Source organism: Terrapene carolina, unplaced genomic scaffold (assembly GCF_002925995.2).
Source record: "Terrapene carolina triunguis isolate 2854851 unplaced genomic scaffold, T_m_triunguis-2.0 Scaffold23, whole genome shotgun sequence".
Lineage (NCBI taxonomy): Eukaryota > Metazoa > Chordata > Testudines > Emydidae > Terrapene > Terrapene triunguis.
The window spans coordinates 14,255,704-14,280,069 of record NW_020664374.1 but is presented as its reverse complement, the minus strand read 5'-3'; positions in this window follow the sequence as shown (position 1 = coordinate 14,280,069).

Sequence of the window (24,366 nt, the reverse complement as noted above, 5' to 3'; positions counted from 1 at the left end):
GCCCTGATGTAGACACTGCTAGTCAGAAGAAGTCTCCCATCAACCTAGCTACCACCTCTTGAAGGTGGATGGAAGAATCTCTTCCGTCTCTGTAATAAGTGGCTACATGGCACTGCTACAAACGCTGTAGCATTTCTAGCGGAGTCCCCTTTGTGGCTCTAGCTCCGTGGCTACTCCGCTGCTTTTCGGAAATGCTGGATAACTCCCTGGCTCTTCATCTAAAACCCATTTTTCCAAAATGGATAAAATAAATTAGGTTTAAGAAGCCTCTTTATAAGGCATGAGTGCAATTCCCAAACTTCATAAAGAGTGGTGAAGAGCCTGAGCCCCACGTTCAGGGGTATTTGGATGCAGTTTCCCAAATACTGGGCGGGGGGAATGGAATCTAGTTTTAATTTGACCCATTATGGAGATAGGGCCTTATCCTGAAGTTTGAATCGGGGCTGGCTGTAGATGTTTTGCCACTCAGCGCAGAAATTGTTGACAGTGCAACCCGCTCCTGAGCAGCTGAGCAAAGAAAGAAGGGGGAAAAAAAGAAAAGACAAATTTAAAAAAACAGCCCAGGGATATGTCCTCTCGGAATATGGTGTTCAGGGCAACTGCTCTTATCACCCACCCCTAAGGCTGGCCCTGATTTGGATCCAAATCCAGACTACCTCAGAACGCTGAGGTGTTTAGATATGAGTCTTTTGGTGCACCCCATTACAACCACGTGCGGCTCTATGTATTTTGCCGCCCCAAGCACGGCAGTCAGGCAGCCTTTGGTGGCATGCCTGCGGGAGGTCCGCTGGTAACGCGGATTCGGCAGCATGCCTGCGGGAGGTCCGCCGGTCCCACGCCTTTGGCGTACCCGCCGCCGAATTGCTGCCAAAACCGCGGGACCGGCAGACCTCCCGCAGGCAGGCCACCGAAGGCTCCCTGACAGCCGCCCTCACAGCGACCGGCAGTCCGCCCCCCGCAGCTTGCCACCCCAGGCATGCGCTTGCTGCGCTGGTGCCTGGAGCCACCCCGATTACAACAGAGATCTCGCATCCCCCAGCTGCCTTAGCCACATTCACGTTTGGGTGACCAGCTGCTAAGCAGAATGGAGGTTGACAGGTGCATTACTCAGCTCTACTGCAGTGGACATTCTGTTGCCAGAGACCCTGCACCAGATCATAGGCAGATCCTCAGCTGGTGTTAAACCAGCATAGCTCTATTGGCTTCAGTGACAGTTTAAACTAGCGGAGAATGTGGCCCAACTTGTGAATTTGACCTTATGCATTTATAAAATTGTGAGCAAGGAACAACCAGTCAGTAAACAAGGCATCAAATTATTTTGGGAGAAAGATAAGACCAAATGGTTAACACCCACTCATCGTGCGGCTTAATATTTTAGAACAACTAAATCTTCCTTTCTTGTACAGTGCTTTTTATTTCTTCAGATCCTGTGGATTATGGGGTAAAGATGCAAAAAGCAAGGATAGTTTCTTCTGATTGGTGATAATCATGTCAGGATTCCTGAGGAACCCTTTCACAAAGGCTGCTTGAACACTGAACCATTGGACTGCCTGTATGATCTTGGGAAATCCTTGAGTTCCTCTCAGGCCCCAGTTCCTCATTTGTCAAATGGGATAATACTTTCTCCTTCCTTTGTCTGTCTTATCAGTTTGGACTGTAAACTCTTTGGGGCAGCCTGAGCCTTACTCTGTACATACAACTCAGAGCACAATGGTGCTCTGTTCTTTGGTTGGCCTTCTAGTGTTACTGCAATATATATAATAACCATTCTCTTAGTGTATCATGGGACAGATTCTGCCCTCCTTACTAAGGCTTTAGCTACACTAGACAGCTTTTGGCAACACGGCCGTAGCGACACAGCCGTGTCGCTAAAAGTCGGGCAGTGTAGCTGCTGTTTGTCAGCACTTTTGCCGACAAAATACTTTCACCCCTAACGAGCGGCAGTCACGTTGTCGACAGGAGAGCGCTCCTGCTGACAACGCACTGTTCACACTGATACTTGCTGTGGCAAAACTTTTGTCTTTTGGGGGTGAGGTAGGGGGTTAGCACCTCTGAATGACAAAAGTTTTGTCGCTCAATTACCAGTATAGACATAGCCTAATATTGAGTAGTCCCGTACTCTCTAAGTGGCCTCATTGTAGGCAAGAGGGCAGAATCTAACCATTGATAAGTATCTCAATGTCCCTCTGTTTATATTCCCTATCATACCACGGGCTAGATTCTGACAGTCTCATTCTTGCTGAATAAGATCTTATTCCATTAGTAGCCTCACTGAGTTCGGCGGGAATACTCATAGAGTAAGGCGCTACTCAGTGTGAGAAGGGGATCAGAATGTGGCTCTTTGGTGATCTGTGCCATAACCAACACCGCAGCTTTTTCATTGCATGCACTCCTCTCTGCCTCCAGTACATCATGTATTTTATGAACTGCAAAATTCAGCCAAATAGCAAGACAAGTATGCTTGCTCTTCCTCGCTTTCCTCTGCTGTGACACTCTGTGAGTGAAATCAATCAAACAATGATTTTTCGCCAAAAAAATTATTTTTGCTTGTGTGAAACCACCAAAAGAAGAAGAAATGTACTGGGGTTTGCTTGATGTGCAAAACCATTTTGCACCTCTTTAGTTCTTCCTGTTTTTGTTAATTTCTCTCCACTGCAGTTATGTTAGCATCTGGCACTTCTCACAGCCAACGAGGCTGCATTTCAGTAAGAGCAGTCCTGCTGTGATTAAACGTATTTAAAATGGAAGAAAAATGTAAAAGCTGATGACCAAAGTGACTGTGAGCATTGTCCACTCCAGGCTACCATCGCTCCTGAACTTAGCCTGGGCAGGCAGTCACAGGAGAGGAGGCACCAGCTTCTTAGTTTGAATGCAGCAACCCACCCTTTTAATGCTGGAGTGATTCTATGCAGGAGCCTCTGATGTATGCAAGGCTAGTCTCTGGCATCAAGCAAATAGCAGCACAGGAATGCATTACAGATTGGGGGAGGGGAGACAAGAGGAAGTTCATCTGTGGAAAACAGAGACTTCTTTTTCTGTTTTTACAACAGACTCCTGTGAATTTTTACACAGAGTTATTTTAGAGCTCAGGCCAGGCAATTTCATGATTCATCAGAATCTGTGTTTTCCCTTCAGCTACCTGTATCCATGCGACATTATTTGCAATTACCTCAAGAAACCAGAAGCTTAATGGGAGTGTCCTTTGTGAATCAGTGTTATTTCCATGCAGTGGCTGCTGAAAAGCTATTACAGCTTTGCTATCTCTTGGTGGCTGGCTGGGTGCCAGGATGAAGCATTCCTTTATTAACTGCATCCCCCCCTCCTTCCCTTTTTAGCAGTCTTTCAGAGTGTGGTTTATAATCTAGCATGTAAGTAACTACATGCCATTTTACATGCACCGTAAAAGGGCATTGTAAGCAGAAAGGCTATGTGTCTCTTTTCAAATAGCTGTCAATGTGCGGAAAGGATGAGGGAGAAAATGAGTTCAATGCTTTTAGCCAAATGTTTGCTCCTAGTGCTGCTGAAAGGAGGGCTCCTTTGACAGGAGCATGTTTCTGGTAATGCATAGAAGCTGCTGGCTCTATATTTTTCAGTGCTTTAGTAGGTAAAGGCTCCTGTTGGATAGGAGCATGGCTGAAGAGAACTTTATCCTCTAATGGGTTGGGAACAGCTGATACGGATGGTTGAATAGTTTGAACTGATCACAGAAGCTATAAGGTATTCACCAGGAATTCTTTGAAATACTTCTTGGGTAGTTTATCTCATTTGCACTGATGCTTTGTAAAATGCTCAGTATTTTACTACAAGTCCTGGTTTGTATTATGACTATATTCAAAAACTGCACACATATTTTCACTGAGGGAACTAGATAGCTAAGGGGAATGGTAGGACCATGTAGTCCCAAGACTAGCAGTCTGGGGGGTGGAACAGTGTCCTTCGCCCTTCCTCTCCTCAGTTATCCAAAGGGTTGCCTGGCCACAGCTGAGAGGTCTAGTCCCAAGTGTCTAAAGAGCTAAAGGGACTCAGCAATGGAGGCACATAATGGTTGCAGCTACTTCTACAAATTCAGGCCTTCCCCTATCTGGACCTCAATTTCTCCATCAGTAAGATGTAGATCAGGGGTCAGCAACCTTTCAGAAGTGTTGTGCCGAGTCTTCATTTATTCACTCTAATTTAAGGTTTTGTGTGCCAGTAATACATGTTAACGTTTTTAGAAGGTCTCTTTCTATAAGTCTATAATATATAACTAAACTATTGTTGTATGTAAAGTAAATAAGGTTTTTAAAATGTTTAAGAAGCTTCATTTAAAATTAAATTAAAATGCAGAGCCCCTTGGACTGGTGGCCAGGACCCGGGCAGTGTGAGTGCCACTGAAAACCAGCTCATGTGCCGCCTTTGGCACGTGTGCCATAGGTTGCCTACCCCTGAGGTAGATAATAATAGCTGCCCATGTCTTTATGTTGTGTCTAGCTCAGGGGTAGGCAACCTATGGCACCCGTGCCAAAGGCGGCACGCGAGCTGATTTTCAGTGGCACTCACACTGCCCAGGTCCTGACCACCAGTCCGGGGGGCTCTGCATTTTAATTCAATTTTAAATGAAGCTTCTTAAACATTTTAAAAACCTTATTTACTTTACATACAACAATAGTCTAGTTATATATTATAGACTTATTGAAAGAGACCTTCTAAAACTGTTAAAATGTATTACTGGCACGCGAAACCTTAAATCAGAGTGAATAAATGAAGACTCGGCACACCACTTCTGAAAGGTTGCCGACCCCTGGTCTAGATCGTCAGTGAAAGGCACTACATAACGGCTGGAAAAGTATTACTACTGTTTATTAGGGTTACCATATTTAAGGTTTTAAAAAAGAGGACACTCCACGGGGCCCTGGCCCCGCCCCTTCCCCGCCTCAACTCCGCCCCTTCCCCAAAGTCCCCACCCCAACTCCACCCCTTCCCCGCCCCGGCCCCGGCCCCGCCCCAACTCCTCCCCCTCCCCTGAGCGCCCCACATTCCCCCTCCTCCCTCCCAGCCACACGAAACAGCTGCCCAAGTGCTACCGGCTTCACGGTTTGCCGGGCAGCCCCCAGACCTCCAGACCCGCTGCGCCCCCGGCTGGGCGCTTCCCCAGCGCAGCCGGAGCCCGAGAGGGGAAGCGCTCGGCCGGGGGCGCAGGGTCTGGAGGTCTGGGGGCTGCCCGGCAAACCGTTAAGCCAGTAGCGCTCGGGCAGCTTGGCTCTTCAGCTGCACAGAGCTGAGGTGTCTGGGGGGAGCAGCAGCAGCCGCCGCCGCAGTGGGGAATCCGCCTGCAGCTCGCAGCCTGCCGGAGCCGCTCAGGTAAGCAGGGGACTGGGGCAGGGATGCCGTCATTTTCCCGAACATGTTCGACTTTTTGGCAATTCCCCCCAAACGGGGATTTGAGGACCAAAAAGCTGGACATGTCCGGGAAAATCCGGACGTATGGTAACCCTATGTTTATTTTATGAACTCTGATGAAGAGTTTCTAAAACACAGAGGAAATGAACTGGGGGGGAAATACAAAAGTTGTGCTGTTGAAGTAATTGAAGGCTGTTCATGGCAAATTTTCAAGTTCCCAGACAACCTGGAAGCCTCTACATGTGATAGACATTTACTCTGCTCATGGCAATTTATTTGCATGGGAACCTTTATCTGTTTTCACTCATTCGGTGCTGTTAGCACCTCTTATCAAATATTAGTGCAACAGTTGGAGAGCTTTTATTTGGTTGTTATTGCTAAGAAAATATTTCTCAGGTATCCACCACATTTGTCTTTCCTTATCTATGTTTTTCAGTCAGCACAATGTCAGGGGTATACCAGAGGGCAATGTTAATGTTCCCAGCATCCAATTAAGCCACTAGTCACATCAGTATGTAAATCTACCAAAACAGCATGACATATTTTATGCTAACCTTAGAAAGAAAGAAACAACCCATCAGTTGAGGAGAAAATGGAGAAACTAGGGGTGAGATTATCACCTCAGCACTGGCCCCTTTATGCCACATAAAAGGGCCCTAAAAACCTAATTTTAACTGGGGAAGGGGAAGGACCAGTAATATAGTTGAGGGTACAGGAAGGTAAATGGAGTTTAACCACTTCTCATTTGGGGAATATAGAGTTTAGTTTAGATTAGTACCCACTTCTTTTTTTACTACTGCCTCACTGGGGAGGACCTAATCCGCACAGGAACTGTATAAGACAGCTGTGAGACTGCCTTCTGAGGACCACCAGGCAAACAGGATAGGATAATGCAAAGGTGACTTAAGCCACCATAGCTCTCACTCCTCCTGGGCTGCAGGTTTATGCTTGGCTAGAGTTCCTTAGATCTATTATAATATAATATATGGAGATATACCTATCTCATAGAACTGGAAGGGACCGCAAAAGGTCATTGAGTCCAGCCCCCTGCCTTTACTAGCAGGACCAAGTACTGATTTTGCCCCAGATCCCTAAAGTGGACCCCTTAAAGATTGAACTCACAACCCTAGATTTAGCAGGCCAATGCTCAAACCACTGAGCTAGCCCTCCCTCCTAATTAGCTCCTCTTCCAATATGTAAAGGAGTGTAATGTACATGCCAAGGAGCTGAAGAAACGGTGTAGGTTAAAGCAGCAGACGTGATGGGAGGGGGGGGGCATGTGGGGTCACGTGCCTCCTAGATTTTCTGCTTGGTTTGTACTGAGCATGCTCACACGGACTGAGCATGTTCAGTAACATTGCTGAAGCTGGCTACCCTCACTCTGACCTCTTCTCTCCCTCCTCCTCCCTCCCTCCTCCCTCCCCCGCAGGCACGGGTCATCTCTGGCAGAAGGCAATCTATTTTAATTTACAACCGTTCACTTTCCTGTTAGTTGCATTTCTTTCTCTAATCCTATCTTCCAGACCCTTAGCATGAGGACTAGGACTCCATTAGATTTATGACAGTGTAAAAAGAAGGATTGAAGTTTTTATTATGAAAAGAGGGTTACTGTGATGATCGGAAATCTGAGGACAATTGTAAAAATTGATGCGCGGCTTACGTGTGTGTATGAGACTGGATTGTGATCTGAAAGGGAGACTGCAAGTGTTGGCCGGATAAGAAGGCTGTGAAAAGTGATCTCTCTGAATGTGCATGTCTGGACTGAAAGGTAATCTGCAGAAAAAGAGCTCTCTCAATGTGTGTGCCTGTGAGAGCAAGGCTCTACTGATGCGGTTTGAGAGACACTGGTGTTTAAGAGGATGCATTTGTTCTTGAGTCCAGGTGAGGTAATGGTCTGAAAGGTGCATGGCTTTCAAGATTGGCATTGAGTTTTGGATATGAGATAAGGTTTTTAACCCATTCAGTGATATTTTAGGAGCTTGAACATGACCTTTTCAACAACCACCAGAAATCCCCACATATTCTGTCCACAGTGAGCCCTCCCTTCCCTATTAATTTTTTTTTCAAATAAAGCACTCTATATAATAAAGAAGATCTGATATTGGATAATTCGAGAAGCTTAAGGATGTGTACTTGTTCTGTGTTTGTACAGCTCCCTAGCACAATGGGGTTTGGGTTCATGATTGGGGCTACTGGGTGCTATGGTAATACAAATAACTAATAACAACAACTGGGGCTCAGATTGCTACTGAGGTATAGATGATAAACCAGAAAGTTTTGCTCCCTTAAAAAGTATCTAGTGTCACTTAATCTGTCTGTAGAGGAGTTGCCAGCCACACATAGCAAATGATGTAAATACCTAATGTGTGCCCCCAAACTCTACAAAAACAATCTGCTGACAGCAGCAGTCTGCATTAGCAAAATGTCACCTGGGTGGATAAAGGATAAAGAGGTCTCTGGAGTTTCACATGCGCTGGTGTTTGTTTGTTTGTTTTCTTTCTTTCTTAAAAAAAAACAACAACCTACAAACAAGTTGAAAATCAGCATTTTAATGAGTTATTTGCCACCCAAAAGCCTGGATTCTTTATTCATGAAAATATTTTGGATACCCAGGCAAAACAGTCACAAATCATTATTCTCATTGCAATTGTGCTGAAATTTTTAGTCAACATCTTTCATTTTCAATTTGCATCAGTCCAGGGCTTACAGACGCTGCAGTATATATAGTGACATATTGAAAAACCAGGCTGTGCTGAGGCACGGAGGCCCTACTCTCCTTCGGTGGGAAGTACAGTGGGTGCTTCTTTTTGGAGTAGGTATTTTGCAAGTACTCCCATTATTTATTGAACAGAAAGTTCTGTCTCCCATAGATGAAGTTGTGTAAGTGGTGGGGTTAGACACATACAAGAGTCATAAATAATGTAGCTGGAAGACCCTTGTGTGCTGCAGTCTTAAAGCCAGATGATACAGGGTGAGCAGTGGGGAGCAGTTGTATCGTGCAAGTGATTTATTAGTGTCTACTTTTAATTTAAGGAATATTTATTTCTAAAGATGGAGGGGGGGCTTTTAAATAGGAGGCTTTTATCAAGTGGAGGCTGCAGGGGCCCTTTAAGAATCTTTGATTTATGAGTAATAAGGAAGCAGGAGGCTTTCCAAAAGCTGTATAAGTTTGAAAAGGCAACTCTTCTGTCTCTCACCCAAGCCTCAGGAACCAGGGTCAGGCTCCACGGGGAAAGAAAAGGAATTTATGTAAATACATGAACTCTAGCTGGAGTCTTAGCTAACATATTTTACTCCCCAACTCCTTAAAATCTGAAACAAAAACTTTCTGCAAAGTTGGCTGACCAGGCCTGCTTCTGTTTTTTGGTAAACGGATGAGTTACGTTGTGTTTTTATTCTCATCACCTTAATGGAAACTGACCAGCTTTTGGAAAAACAAAATAGTTTATCAACCTGGTGACAGGCAGTGAAATGAATATGTTACTGTTTACTTGTAGGACATTTTATATTAAATAGAACTCCCTTAATGTACTCTAGATCATTTTTACACGAGGAATGGAAAACCTAATAGAAAGCAAATTAGCCCTGAAAAAAAGATGGATATAAGAAAAACCCCTTTGAACAGCTTACATTTTCTTTCTTACAAATGGAGTGAGAACAAATCTTAAGGTTCAATTATCCTTCTGCAGGGTAGACCATCACTGAGGGGAGAGAGGTTAACCAGCCAAAAGCCAGTGCCTGGAACATTAAACCTATGTACGGCATCATGTCTCCACGGGTGGGAGGGAAAGCCACTATACCCAGACATAGTCAGCACTTTTCCTAGTGCTCTCTGGATACGTAGTGGGGCAGGACCATGGACTTGCCTTGCCATGTTCCCTCTGGGGCCACTAGCACTGCAGACAATGCTGGCGGGCCTTCTCCACCTTTCACTTCACCACCTAACTGTTCAAGTGACAGCTTCCTCTTGTATGGACAAAAGGACATCCCTGTACAGTACCTTCTCAACATTATGTGTTTATTTACTTAGTTATTTGTAGTACCATGGTCCCTAGGAACCCTAGTCATGGATCAGGACCCCATTGTGCTAGGCATTACACAAACACGGATCAAATCCCCAGCCTACCCATCATCTCTCATTCACTCTCGAGCTGTCAATGCTGACCTCTGATTGGCCCATGACGTCCACTGCCCACTCGTTAAATTTTCAAATAAGCACTTTTCTCCCATGCTGCCCCAAACTCTTAGCTTTGCTTGCAGTAATAAAACTGTAAGAGTCCCATAACAGGAGACAATGAACTAATAAACTCAGCCACTGCTGGGTCTGGGGAATAACTGGCAAAATGGTAATAATGCCACTGTTAGACTGTCATGTTAGCTTTAGCAGATGGTTTTTCCTTCATCAATAAATTCTGGTACTGATTCAGCTGATCTCAGCAATCATTTCTGCCAGGTACTGTTAAATCACATATAACAAATCACCATGTGACTAGCAGCTGATGATGACTGACAATATTTGCCTTAGATACACAGGTAGATTCTACTCCCATGGTTCTGCTAAAGCAACAGGGGACCATGCAGCGTTTAGATAAACTGTATGTTGTCTCTTGTTATTGCTTGTACTGCTTGAGCCAGTCTCACAGTCACTGTGGTATCTCAACAGCATACACAACATCTTATCAAGACAGTCTGACTGCAGGAAAAAAAAACATTTAGGGCAGACATGTCTCCCTTACACACCACCTCCACAAATCAAATACACAGGGAACTGTCAAGAACAGTATGTCTGTTCAGAGCGCATAGCAGCAGGCAAGGCCAATCTCTCCCTGGAAAAAAGATGTGCTGAATGTATATTTCATGCCTAAACTATTGTTGCTCCCTCTGCTATGGCCTCCCCAACTCCCAGCTCTCCAGACGCAGGCAGGTGCAGCATGCCACTGCCTGTTTTTATCACAAGTGCAAGGAAGCATTAACCGTGTCACCCGTGCTATCAGACAACTTCCCTGGCTCCTCATTCTTTCCTGGGTCCCACTCAACATAGCCTTCTAAACAACAAAATGTAACCTCTCAGAGTGAAATGCCTACCCACCCTCCCAGTGTTTACAAATGGGTTTTGTGTGGGGAAGGAATATGTGGAGTTAGTGGGGAATGAAATCCATCCACCCTTCCCCCTCCCCCCTCCTCTTAGGGCTTGGTTATATTTCTGCAGAGGCGGAGGGAGTCTCACTGAGACAGGAGTGGGGTAAACCACCCAAGGAGTGTGTATGGAAACATTATGCCTGTGTAAGGCTACGTCTACACTGGCACTTTCATCGCTAAAACTTTTGTCGCTCAGGGGTGTGAAAAAACCGCCTCCCGGCCTTCATTGGAGGTGGTTTCATTTTGTCGCCAGGAGAGCTCTCTCCTGGTGATAAAGAGCGGCCACACAGCACACTTTACAACGGCGCGACTGCAGCCGCACAGCCACGCCATTGTAAGGTGTGCAGTGTAGACATACACTAAGAGATCAGGGATTCTCAGGCACCGCCATTTGGCTGCCTGGAAGGGTTAAACATGAAAAACATTACTGGGAACCTTTATGGGTAATAACAGGCCCTCAAGGTATCTGACCAAGGAATAGGTAAGTGCTGTTTATATGTAGCTAGACTTTGTATTAAAAGGGGGATCATTAAATCCAAACAGGCTCTCTTTGCAGTTGAATATGGCTTCCTTTCTGTAGGGCTGAAGAGCACCTAGTTGAGGCTGACCCCTTGCTCGCACTGGACGTTTACCAGGCTCAGTTACAGTCATTGGTGTAACTTTGATGGTGCAAATCTCTACTTTATACAAACAAAGTATTGGAAGCTACCATTTGCACCAATGTGGTGTATGCCAGATTAGAGCAGGGATGAAATGCACTGCCGTGAACTGCAGTTTATAGGAGCTTTGCCTGTCTATACTTGGGGTTTGCGTCATTGCATCTAGAGGAGTGGCTGATGTCCCCAGTGTAGACAAGGCCTGAATGAAATGATGGCTGAGTGACAAACCAAGGATTGAAGGGCTCAGTGTGGTTGGGGCAGGATTAACACACACACACACACACACACACACACACCAGAATTTGGGAAAGGGGATGAAATCCTGGTGCCACTGAAGTGGGAGTTTTGTCATGGCCTTCACTGGAGCCAGGATTCCACCCAGAGCCTTCTGAGGCAATTAAAATAACAGTTTTGATGCTTGAGTTTGGTGCTTGTTAGCTGAAGCACCAAGGCAGAGCTGCACCTGTGAATTGTAAATATGGCTCCTGCATTAGCTCACCAAATGCCTTATTCAAGAGTGTAAACACACTAGGAAATGTTCTCTTGGGTCTTCGTCCACTCACTTCTCTGCCACAGAAAAACTGACTCACTCAAGAACTGCAAGCTCTTCTTCAACTCCTCAGCAGCTGGGCTAGTAAATAAACAATGTGGTGGGGCCTACGTGACTCTCAGACTCCTATAATTAGTTTGTACCCAGGATTATTATCTAGCAAAAGTAGAATAATGAAAAGGGGAAAAGGGAAGGCCTTAAAATAAAGCCCCAACCCTTCACTGAGCTCCACCCATGCAGACCCTTGTTTAGGGCATGCGTCTGACGAAGTGGGTATTCACCCACGAAAGCTTATGCTCCAATACATCTGTTAGTCTATAAGGTGCCGCGGGACTCTTTGTTGCTTTATACAGATCCAGACTAACACAACTACCCCTCTGATACTTGACTACCTGCCAGATGTAACTTCTCATTGCCAAGGTATATGCAAATCCTAACCTGGTGGTGTCTGGGGCTCCCAAACCCACAAACTCTGAAGCTCCTGCTTCTAGAGAGGAAAGACTTAAACAGTCCTTCCCCTTCCTCTCTTGGCAGAGGAGAGGAATGGGGGGAAGTTCTGAATTATCACTGTTGCTGTAGAAAGCTGCAGCTGGGGGAAGCAGGTGCCATGCAGCTCCTTTGAAGCAGCTTATCCATCTGTCTGCCAACCGACCCCTGCCTTCCTCCCCCCTTAATGCCAGTGTTGCTCTCTGGAGCAGTATGTGTAGGAAGGCAGTAAAGTGTGAGTAGTACTCAGTGGCCTCTTGCTGACCACTCTGGGGTGGGTGAGGGTAGTGAGGACCGGTCGGGGGCTAGCCACTATGGATTGAGTGAGGGAGTGAGAAGAGGCTGGTATGGGAAGGGGCACTCCACAAACTTGTAGGGAGGTCCCGTGCTTTGGATATGCCTGCCCACCTAGTATCATTGTGCTCTGTGTTTGAGCAGTAACAAACAAGAGCAACGTATCCAATCATATGCTTCACAAAGCAAATAATCACTATTAAGGTTTGACCTATATTCAAGCCATTTGTTAGTTTTCATCTTCTGTCCTTAAATCTGTTTCCATTTCATTCTGTTCAGTGCGTTGCAGTACTTAATTCAGGAGCTTATCTGCTTATTCTGCTTCCTAAAGCACTATGGATTTTTGGTGAGACATACTGAAAATTCGGCAGGATACAGCAGATAGATGCTTCACCATCTCCCTGTACGCAAAGTGGGAGAAGATTGTTCCTTCATTCCTGGAAGCCAGATTTTACCAACTTTACTTATGTTGTTTTGTATCTTACTCCACAAGAAGGCTCACTTATTACAATGGAACTACTTGTGGACAAAGGAATGACTCAATGGGAATAAGTGAGGCAGAATCTAATCCTTCAGTAGCTACAGAGATAGAGGAGATGAAAAGAAATTTACGCCTTGATAACGAAGAGAGACAAGGTGGGTGAGGTAATATCTCTGACTGCAGGGGTGCCCAACCAACGGGCCACGGCCTACCAGAGCATTTCATAAGGCCCGCAGCCTGCTTCAACACAATATACTAACGGTTGATTCATTAGCATTTTGTTGTCATGTATACATCATTTTAGTTTACACAAGTGCGTAAATAGACAATATTGTCCATAGTAAGAACCTATCTAAATTCATATGAAACAAGCTGAACTTAAAAAAATATAAATCCATACAGGTGACTTTAAATCTTATCAAAATATGTAGAATCTGTTTGGCCCACACAAGGTTGTGCTTAGGTTTATGTAATAAGGTTGGGCACCACTGTTTTACTGGACCAACTTCTATTGGTGTGAGAGACAAGCTTTTGAGCTACACAGAGCTCATCTTCAGATAATTAAGATCAGATTCTTCTCTTGCTGGATTAATTACCATTCCAACCTCACAAGGGTGTCATAAAGCCTAATTAATTAGAGCCAAATTCTGCTGTCAGTTACACCACTGGATAATCTAGGGTAACTCCACTGGATTTACAGTCACAGTCTCCATCTCAGGGAAAATTTAGTGCTTGCCTCTAGTCTTGTGGTAGCCAACTGTCTAGGAATCCGATAGATATCTTTTCCTGCTGCTCCTTCCAGGAATCCAACCAGACTAATATTTAAATAAATCGTGTTTTCCACGCATTCTAGTTTAAATGTGAGTGACTTATTTGCTTTGGTCTTTAGGGCTTTTGATTTTTTTTAAATCTATATAAGCCTAATTTGTAGTATGGTGTCTATTACCATAATTTGTTTTTCCAGCATATCATTTTGTCTGCCAGGCTCATCACTCTGGAGCCCATCTGGTCTCGTTTGTTGTTTAACAAAGCTATCCCAGGCTGTGCAAGGTCCATTTAATTTTCAGATTGCCTCAGAAGAGCCTGTAAAGAACTCCAGAGCCTCTTCTGTAAGGCCTGTGTACAAAATGGTGCAAGCAGGTTATTTCTGCAACACTTTTGATACATTTTACTGATAAAATATCACACTGTGAAGAAACACCAGCCAGCAGTGATTTGTTTGTTTGTTTTTCTTTTCTTCCAGATTTTTGAAAGGGCAACACTTTCCAAAATCCCTTCTCCACTGCTAAATGAAGGGAAAAGAAACTCCTGAGTAGGTAAAATTGAGGTAAACCTACCAGTAACCTCACTGAAAACAGTAGCAGCCAGTAGCATATGAGAATGTTTTCTTCAGTATGAGAGAATAATTTTCATAATTTACGTAGGACTTCAGTTTATGAGAAGTGATTGGCATAGATCAATTCTTATATATATGAGTAAAATATTACAGGCCCTATGATATAAGCTAAAGATCTTCCAACATTTCCATTACTAAATAATAAGAAGTTGTAGATAATCTTTTATTGGGCTAGTTAAACGATAAAATGTTACAGGAAAGCTTCTAAAAGTCCTTGAAAATTCTTGAAAGCTTGAGTATTGGAAATCAGTTGAATTGGAACCATCCTTCACAGATACGTGTCTGTTCTAGCTTTGATTATCTCCAAGTTGAAGGTGATTCCACAACCTCTTACATCCAGACCTAGCAAAGCACTCAGTTATGGGCTTCACTTTGAGCAGATGAGCAGTTTTGTTGATTTCTATGGGACTACTCCCATGTTTAATGTTAAGCACATGCTTCAGTGCTTTGCTGGATTGGAGTTTTAGCAAGTTCACTGGAGTAACTCTAAATCAATAGGAAAGAGGGGCATAGATTGTCTTTTTGTTTTGTGTTTGTACAGCACCTAGCACAAAGGTGTTCTGGTCCATGACTAGGGCTCCTAGGCACTATGGTAATACAAATAATTAATAATAACGACGATGATAATACTTACTATGATGTCTTACATTGTATACAGTGCCTTTCATCACAAAAGGTACCCCTATGAGGTAGGTAAGTACTGTCTTCTCCATTTTCCTTGTGCAGACACTGAGGCACAGCAGCCTTCCTTTACCATTGCCCTGTAGTAACTTACACCAGTCCAAAGTGAGTCCAAGGTGAGTGTAAGACACTCCATTTCTGGTCTGGTATGTTACAACTAAAGCTGGGTGAAATTCAGGATTTCCTTCCCTTTGATATTTGTTTTCAGCCCTGTGATAGGCTCTCTGGCACCCCTTTGGGGGTATCCCTTTCTTGTCTTGGACGTCATTCTCTGGAAACTGGCATCGCTGTTGTCTGGGTTCCAAGCTTGGGGTACAGCCCTTCAGCTGTACCTCTTAGGCCATCTGCCCTCTTCCAAGGCATTTCAAGTAGTCCAAGAGAAAAAGGCAAAATTCCTCAATAGCTCACAAAAAGGGCCAGTCCTTGGGAGGAAAGTCTGGGCACCTTATCCCTTGTCTAGGAAGGCTGTTCATCCAATCTTGAACCAGACAGTCCTCTTTTGGGGTGGCTTGTCCCCCATCTGGTGCTGGGACAAACCAGATGTGATTTTGTCCGGTATCAGACATGGGATTCCATTTTTAAGAGCGCACCACTCCACCCCCTGTGGTTATCCAGTTATGGATGGATCATGCATGCAAGGTCATGCTGGCCAGGTGTCATGGCCCCCATCTGGCATGACGTCACATGCATCGCTTTTCCTACAAGTACCAGAATGTCCAGTATTCCAGAAGCATGTGAGTGGCCTCACTTCCCTTGTGTGTCCACCAACCAAGGCTGTGCCAGGGCTCCAAAAAGAAAAGCTGTGGTCTCTATTTCCTCAGAGGGCTGGGGTTCCTGGTTCTCTCAAGCAGTTTCCCAGTAGACAGCTCCTGGGAGCTCTGGGCCCTAGCTTCTTTTGCTCTTGAATGTCACAGACTGAGCTGGGATTCTCCCTTTGAGGCCTTGCCCTTCTCCAGGATTGAAAGACCTCACAGGTGCAGTGAGTTGGGACTGACTGGGCCCAAAGGAGCACTTTAACCCCTTCTTGACTGGGGCCGAAAGTTGCCCCAGCACAAGCCCAGATTGGGACAAAAAGGTTGGAAATGCTGCAAAACACTGTGATTTGGAAATGTCAAAATGTTTCTTTTGGGTTTGTTAAAGTGACCTGAAACACTTTGTTTTGAGTCAGTTCAACACTAAACTTCATTTCCCTATTGTGGCACATTGCTTCCTGGGAGTTTAGTTTCAGAGCCTGATGCCCCCATTTTCCCCTAAGGGCCAGGCTCCCTGGGTGGACACATCTCCTATGATGAACTGAGAATCATGTATCTACTATGATGCACCACAGAACTTGGCCAAAGAGGGTCCGCATTGCATTATGGGAGATGTAGTCCTCCCGTGAGTGTAGCCCACTGGAAAGAATGAGAGCCCAAACTGCCACTCCCATGAGGCAATGTGTCATGATAGAGAAGTACAGTTTAATGTTGAACTGATTCAAAACTAAATATTTCAGTCAATTCAACAAAACAAAATATTCCAATTTGACTCCAACTGACTCACAATGAAATATTTTGTTTAGATTTTCCCAACAGAAAATCAAATGTTTTATGGCCAGCTCTAGTTACAGCTCCCTCTGTGCCAGTGTAAATGACAAGACAAGGGGCAGCACAACAGTGAGTTCGACTTAGGTGATTTAAGTCACTTTTCCAAGGTCGCACAGAAAGTTTGTGGCAGTACATGCAACAGAAGCTTTATATCCTGATTTCCAGTCTTTTAAATATTGCCTTCAGGTACATTACTGAATAGCTTCAAGTGCCATTTTAATCAAAACATAAAAATGCGTTTGACATCAGTGTCCAAATATATCTCCTCTGATATTTTCTCAAACAAAAATACTTGTAAATTTTAGGCCAACAGTAAAAAATTAGTCCGGCAAGTTTGGGATCACTTTTTATCTCATTTTTTTACTTATTTTACTTTGACATTGTTTTCATTGATTGCCTGACCAAGTGAGGCAGTTCAAAAATCTAATATGTCTGAGGCAGCTTAAATTCCAGATAATGCAAATTTTAGACTAGCATATGAGTCCAAGGAAATGTCTATTGCCCAGACTCGGTGAAATCTAACTTGCCTCCACAGTTTGCTTTTTGAGCAACTACCCTCCCCCAATCCTAAGCAGACACATCCCTAGTTATTGTCACGTTCATCTTTACATTGTTGATTGTCAGTCATAGCTATTTCCTAAAAGCATGACATAATTGGGTAATCATATTGCAGATAATCTTGTTTATTGGATCTCCTCGCCAGAGCAAAGATTTATTAATAGCTCCTCTTGAGGATTTGTCTCCTTGGATACACCTTATACACGAACCCCTGAAACATATCCCATAAATATCAGAGCTTCTGGTTTTCCAGCTCCAGATATTAATGCGGCTTCTGTTTTCTCCATTGTCTCTCTTGAAGACTGTATTTGGTGGGGAGGATGTTTATGAAGGAAGGCAGGCTTCCTGGAAGACTTTTTGAGCTTAGTTGTTATATAAAAAGATCAGCATATAACAAACAATTAGGTATTTTACACTAGATTCAGGCAGTTATAATACACCAAGGAAAACACTGTAAATTACAAATATTAGTTCAAAAATCAATATGGCAACACTGAAGAAGTGAATGAATATAACCAAACATAGTGTTTGGCTTTGGTCTGGTCTATACTACCCGCCTGAATCGGCGGGTAGAAATCGACCTCTCGGGGATCGATTTATCGCGTCCCGTCAGGACGCGACAATCGATCCCCGAATCGGCGCTCTAACTCCACCAGGGGAGGTGGTAGTAAGCGCCGCCGACAAAAAGCCGCAGAAGTCGATTTTGCCGCCGTCCTCACAACGGGGTAAGTCGGCTGTGATACGTCGAATTCAGCTACGCTATTCACGTAGCTGAATTTGCGTATCTTAAATCGACTCCCCCCTGTAGTGTAGATGTACCCTTTGTCTTCCCCACATTGTTCAGCTTTAACTATACCGGTATAGTTACAATGCCCAGTGTGGACAGAGTTATACCAGTAAAAAGGTGTTTATATTGGTATAGCTTTTTCACATATGGGAAAGAAAATAAGCTAAACTGTTATCAGGTACCTTTATACTATTATAGCTGCATAGATCTTAGGGGGTGTACCGGCATAACTACATCAGAAAAAAACCCATACCCCAACTGACACAGTTATAAAAACCACATAGACCATGCCTTATTAGACACACATTATAAACTCTATAAGACAAGGTAGGTCCTAAATAAACATTAAAACTCCACATTAGAGCACAGCTAAGATGACGCAAGACAGGGCAAACTAGTGCCCATCCATAACTGGATAACAACCACTAACTGTTCTTCCTCAATAGTAGCAAATGAGCCACTGGTAAGTGAGACTTGTCAAAGGTAATTGATGTAATAACAACGAGGAGTCCTTGTGGCACCTTAGAGACTAACAAATGTATTTGGGCATAAGCTTTCGTGGGCTAGAACCCACTTCATCAGATGCATGGAGTGGAAAATACAGGAGCAGGTATAAATACATGAAAGGATGGGAGTTGCCTTCTAGAAGTAGTTTATTTTTAGCATTGGAAACCCTGATTATTCATACAGATGGGTTAAAATTGAGACAAACCCTACAAAATTACAGTATTTAGGAACCATTGTTCCATCTTTTCATACACAAAGAGCAACCAGCTGGACTGACTTTTCTCATTTCTCCGTGACCTAATCCATCATTTGAACACTAGTTTGCCTGCCACCCTATATGTCATCATAATATATTGCCGTCTTCTGATTATATTCATGGCATGATGCTATGCAGTTCTTCTCAATGAGCAAGAGAACTGCATGTGGAAGGAATTCTCCAGGCTCAGATCTGCTCCGCCTCTATGGTGGAAGGCAGAGGGGCGCTTCCATGGCACTGTTTCTCTTTCTCTCCCCAAATGTTATGGAAGGAGCTCCATGGGTCCAGTGTGGTGAACGTGCATCATTTCCTCCCCAGCCCAGCCACCAGCTTCATTGACTTTATAGCCAAACTCCATACTGGTGGCTGTCTCTGGCAACATGGCTCCTATAGAACCATACTGCTAGGGAGACAAAGAGGGGGCAGTGCAGAGGCATAGCGTTTCTGTGCACCTGGCCTTTTGCCTCTGGTAGATCTCCATGGGCCTTGAGGGATTCATTATATTTGGGGCAGAACTCCCCCTTTGTTCCAGAAGGGGCAAACTATTCCCCTTCTAAAGGCATGACTTGGGGAAAACTTCATAAGGAGTACTTCATACACATTCCTCTTTCCCCAGGTGCTCCCCTGAAGGTTTTCTAAGCAATAGTAATCCTGTCTGGTCCAATGAATGATAGATAATGGGGGTTCTCTTGTTAAATTATATCTGTTGAATATGAGGTGGTGTCTAACAGGGCATTCTTTGCATCCAGAGGGATTCAGGCTTACCACGAGATGCAATGAGTTTTGAGGTAACCTATAGCAGCACCGTGTATTATGAAACTACACAGAAAAACAATAAATGGTTTATACAAGTACCAAAACATCCTGCCCTACCAGAACCTGAAAATCCTGCTGAAGATGAACAAATAGTAACTGCAGCTAGCAGTAGGCTAGATCATCCCCTTCCACAGAAAAACCCTAGCAGGAGGGAAAAGCCACAAGGAGTCCCTGACAGAGTTTTCCCCAAGTAATTTTATTGGGTGGGAGAAGTGTGCCTCTTCCCTCATAGAGCAGATAGTGGTTATTGTTACAACATGGCCCAGTCCCACATCTGAATAGTCAACAGTCTGGTGCAAGTGGTCCTAACTGCTGGATGCCATGTACTTCTATAACCTAACTGGGTCTGGGCTGAGTCTAGTCACTCTGGCCCATATCCACAAAGGAACCACATCAGGCAGAGGGGGAAATTGAACTGGGATCTTCCACATTATGGATGAGTGTCCTAACCACTGGGCTGAAGCTTATAAGAGAGGCCTCTTCTCCCCACTACCCAGGGGGGCACTCTGAGTGGAGTCAGGCATGCTCTGAGCATGGCCACTGGATTGGGCCCCACAAGCGAGATAGACTTTGCCACATCTATCTTCACCTGGTTTGAGGTTCATGCTGGGGCTTAGGCAGGAGATAAGTGTCTGGGTGCCTGCCTGAAGACAGAAGTGTGCATGCCCAGAGGTAGAAATGCAAGTGCCTAGGGGACTGTTACAGTGAAAATTTAGGCTCCAATGCATTGAGGCATCTATAGGTTTAGGTGGCAACTGAATGGGGGTTTTGTGAATCGCACTGCCATCTAAACCTTGGTCTTTAGGCATCTAACCCCCTTTGTAGATGTTGGCCTCTATTCACTAGGCATAGTATAGTTCACAATTTAGCCCAGACATATCCCACCCTGTCACAGTTGTGTCTTCAGCCCCAGCAGATTCCCTGGGATCCACAGGTCTAGGGACACCGACAAGGAGACATCTACAGCCTCTCTTGGCAATCCTCAGCTCTCTGAGAACACAGCTCCATTGGAATGGTTTTCCATAGCCATGGTTGTTAGGTGCAGGGAGAGGTCCCATAAGTTAATGAAGCCTCAAGGTGAATTAATGTTTTGCTATCTTTTCCATGGGGTTTCAGTGGGCTGCTACACATCTCCCAGTCTGATCATACATCACTGTAAGTCAATGATTTGGGACAGAGCTGCGGGATGTGTATTAACCCTCCTAAACCTCCTGGAAAAACCAACATGAAAAACAAAACAACACCTTCCTGGTACCTACTAGCCCTCCATAATGCAGGGTTATAAACACTCTGCCTCTTCCCCCCCCCTTTCTGGGCCTAGCCCTTTAAATTTGCCAGACTCAAACAGCTGCAACCCTGAAGTGGCCATTTTGCAACTGATTGCTTCTGGCTACATCTCTTCAAGTTGGTAAGTTCCTGTCCTGTTTTGCCCCATTTTCCCCTTTCTTATTGCTGAGGAGATGGTATGTTCTCCCTAATCCTCTAAATATTAATTCAGTATGTGAGTGTATGGCTGCATCTCTAATTTCTCCTTTCTTTTTGACCCTGTAAGAGTAGCATAAAATATACCACAACCAGTGCTTTGCAATCCAGATTTTTAGGGGTTGGAATATATCAAAAATATATGCTCATAATTATGCCACAAATATTCTCCTTAGTGGGGGGGAGGCATGTTTTTACACCTCTTCCAGAAATACCATTTTTGAAAACTGTTTTTTTTTTTATTCTGCAGTATCTATCACAAAACATTGCCTGCCTCTGTGGTGTCCTTTGAAATACTGATTTTTGGAGAGGAGCAGGGCAATATTTGTGTCCAAGTATCCACTCTTGGCCACATCAATGACCAGATATAGACTGGCCTCAGGAAAGAATATAGCAAAGCAATTAATGCTTCATAAAATTATAGGTTCATAGATTCCAAAGCCAGAAGGGACCGTTATGATCATCTAGTCTGACCTCCTGCATAGAAAAGGCCATAGCACTTCCACAAAATAATTTCTAGGGCATATCTTTTAGAAAAACATCCAATCTTGGTTTAAAAATTGCCAGTGATAGAGAATCCACCGTGACCCTTGGTAAGCTGTTTCAATGGTTAATTACACTCACTGTTAAAAATTTACACTTTATTTCTAGCCTGAATTTGTTTAACTTCAACTTCCAGCCATTTCACTTAGGCAGAGCAGAAAGCTGTGTTTGAAAATAATTTCCCTGCTCTTAGGCCTGGTCTACACTACCCCCCCACTTCGGACTAAGGTACGCAAATTCAGCTACGTTAATAACGTAGCTGAATTCGAAGTACCTTAGTCCGAACTTACCGCAGGTCCAGACGCGGCAGGAAGGCTCCCCCGTCGATGCCGCGTACTCCGCTCGCCGAGCTGAAGTACCGGCGTCGACGGCGAGCACTTCCGGGATCGATCTGGGGCACTTCCGGGATCGATCCCAGAACATCGATTGCCTGCCGCCGGACCCTACGGTAAGTGTAGACGTACCCTTAGGTTCTAAAGATCAGGTTTGTCTGCCAGTATGATTAGTTTCCTAGGAATCCTCTATTAGTCTTTCATGAGGAGGGCATTCTTGTCATTCCAGTTATTTCACCAGTGGCTTGCTACAGCTTTCTATGGAAGTTACAATGCTTTTTGTTGTTGTTTTAAAGTCTGTGTTTGTAGAAAATTATACAGGCAGGGCTGCACTGATTTGAGTGTATTTAATATAGGTACCCACGTGTTAACCAAATATTGAAGGCCTTGTTTTACAGCATTAAGGCTTCATCTACACATGGAGCTGGGGGTGTGATTCCCAGAGCAAGCAGACTTGCTAGCACTCTAAAAATAGAAGTGTAGCTGCAGTAGCCCAGGCAGCAGTCAGTGGCAGCACAGGCTAGCCATTCTAAGTACAAAACTGCTCAGCCCCTATGGGTCTGTACCACGGCTACACTATGGTTTTCAGAGTGCTAGCTCAATGAAAGCTGGTGTGAGTATGTCTACTCAAGTGGGAAATCATCCCTGCCCCAGTTCCAAGTGTAGGCATAGCCTCAGGTGCTCTAAAAATAGAATGCAGTGAGAGAGAGAGAGAGAGAGCTGTGTGTGTGCTAAAGTGTAGCTGGCTAAGGCTTCCACACTGCAAGCTGCTTAGTGACTTCAATGGAACTCTGTGGGAGCACTGGGCATCCACCTGCATTCAGTAGCTTGAGGGGTCAAGATCTAACTGACAAAATCTGATCACTACAGTGGCTAAACTGTAAAAGAAACCCCAGATGGGAATGTGTATCGGTTTTCTTTTTTTGGAAGGAGTAGGGCTCTGAGGTGGGGGGGGGTTCATTCTCAGAACTAGTGCCAGTGATGGGACATTTGTGTGACTATCTGCTCTCCTGTGGTGGTAACTGGGTCACTATCCAGTCCTCAGTGAGGTAGAAATGCATTTGAAGCTTCTCATGCTCAACTGAAATTCAAAGAGCTATGGGCAGGTTTCAACAACGTTGGTATTTGCTAACTGGGTATTATGAAAAACTTTCTAACTATAAAGGTAGTTAAGCCTGGCTTTGAAGGGAGGCTGTGGAATCCCCATCACTGGAGGTTTTAAGGAACATGTTGGACAAACACCGGTCAGGGCTAGACTTGATGACTTCTCCAGGGCCCTTCCACTCCTACATTTCTATGAAAGTCTATATCTTCCAGAGAGGCACCCAGACTTGAACTGAACACCAGAGATGGAGAGTCCATCACTTCCCTGGGTAGTTTGCTCCAGTGGTTGAACAGGCTATAACTGTAGTTCATCCCAGCCCAGTATAATCTCACCTTTTTTAAAAAAAAGCAAATCTACGACCACTACCTTACGTTTGACCTGAGCTAGATTTAGAAGTAAGTGAACTGTCTCCACACTAATATCATTTTATTGCCTGGGACACATCAAACATTATTGCTACAGACAGTATCTGTGCTTGGAATGAATGGTTCAAAGAACTTCAATTTTAAGAACCATTTATTTGCTCATATAAACAATAATGAGATATTACAACCTGTACAAGAATAGAAAGTTCATGCTGGCCAATAAAAATAAAATACCGTATATCCACGTTACCACGTTAGCTCCCAGTTGTGAAAGATGCTGTTCTGCTGAGTAGATTGTCTCTCACCTTTCTCTAGCTACAAGGGAGCCAACCAGTTCTGCTGATCTTTTGGATCTGTCGCAGTGGTTGCTGGATACGATAGGTCGTGATCTAAGTTACAGCTAACAAAACGTATAAAGGACGTGGGAACACTTCACTGCACTATTGACTTCATGGCAGAACACAAAAGATCCATAGGTCAAAATTAATTATCTTGTCTTAAAGAGAAGCAGCATGATCTAGTGGGTAGGGTGCTAGGCTCTGATTCCAGAGACCTAGATGCTATTCCTGGCTCAACCTGGGACAAGTCACTTTTGCCTGTGCCTCTGTTTCCCCTTCCATCTTTTGTCTCCCTTGCATATTTAGATTGTAAACTCTTTGGGGCAGGGTCTATCTCTTAGAGTGAGCTCCTCTCCCCACTCCCCCATTTTGGCTGGGGCCTCTGGGTACTATTGTAATGCAAATAATTATTCATTGGAGTATACCAGGGGTCGGCAACGTTGGCACGCGGCTCGCCAGAGTAAGCACCCTGGCGGGCCGGGCCAGTTTTATTTACCTGCTGACGTGGCAGGTTCGACCGATCGCGGCCCCCACTGGCCGCGGTTCACCGTCCCGGGCCAATGGGGGCGGCGAGAAGCGGCACGGGCGAGCGATGTGCTGGCTGCGGCTTCTCGCCGCCCCCATTGGCC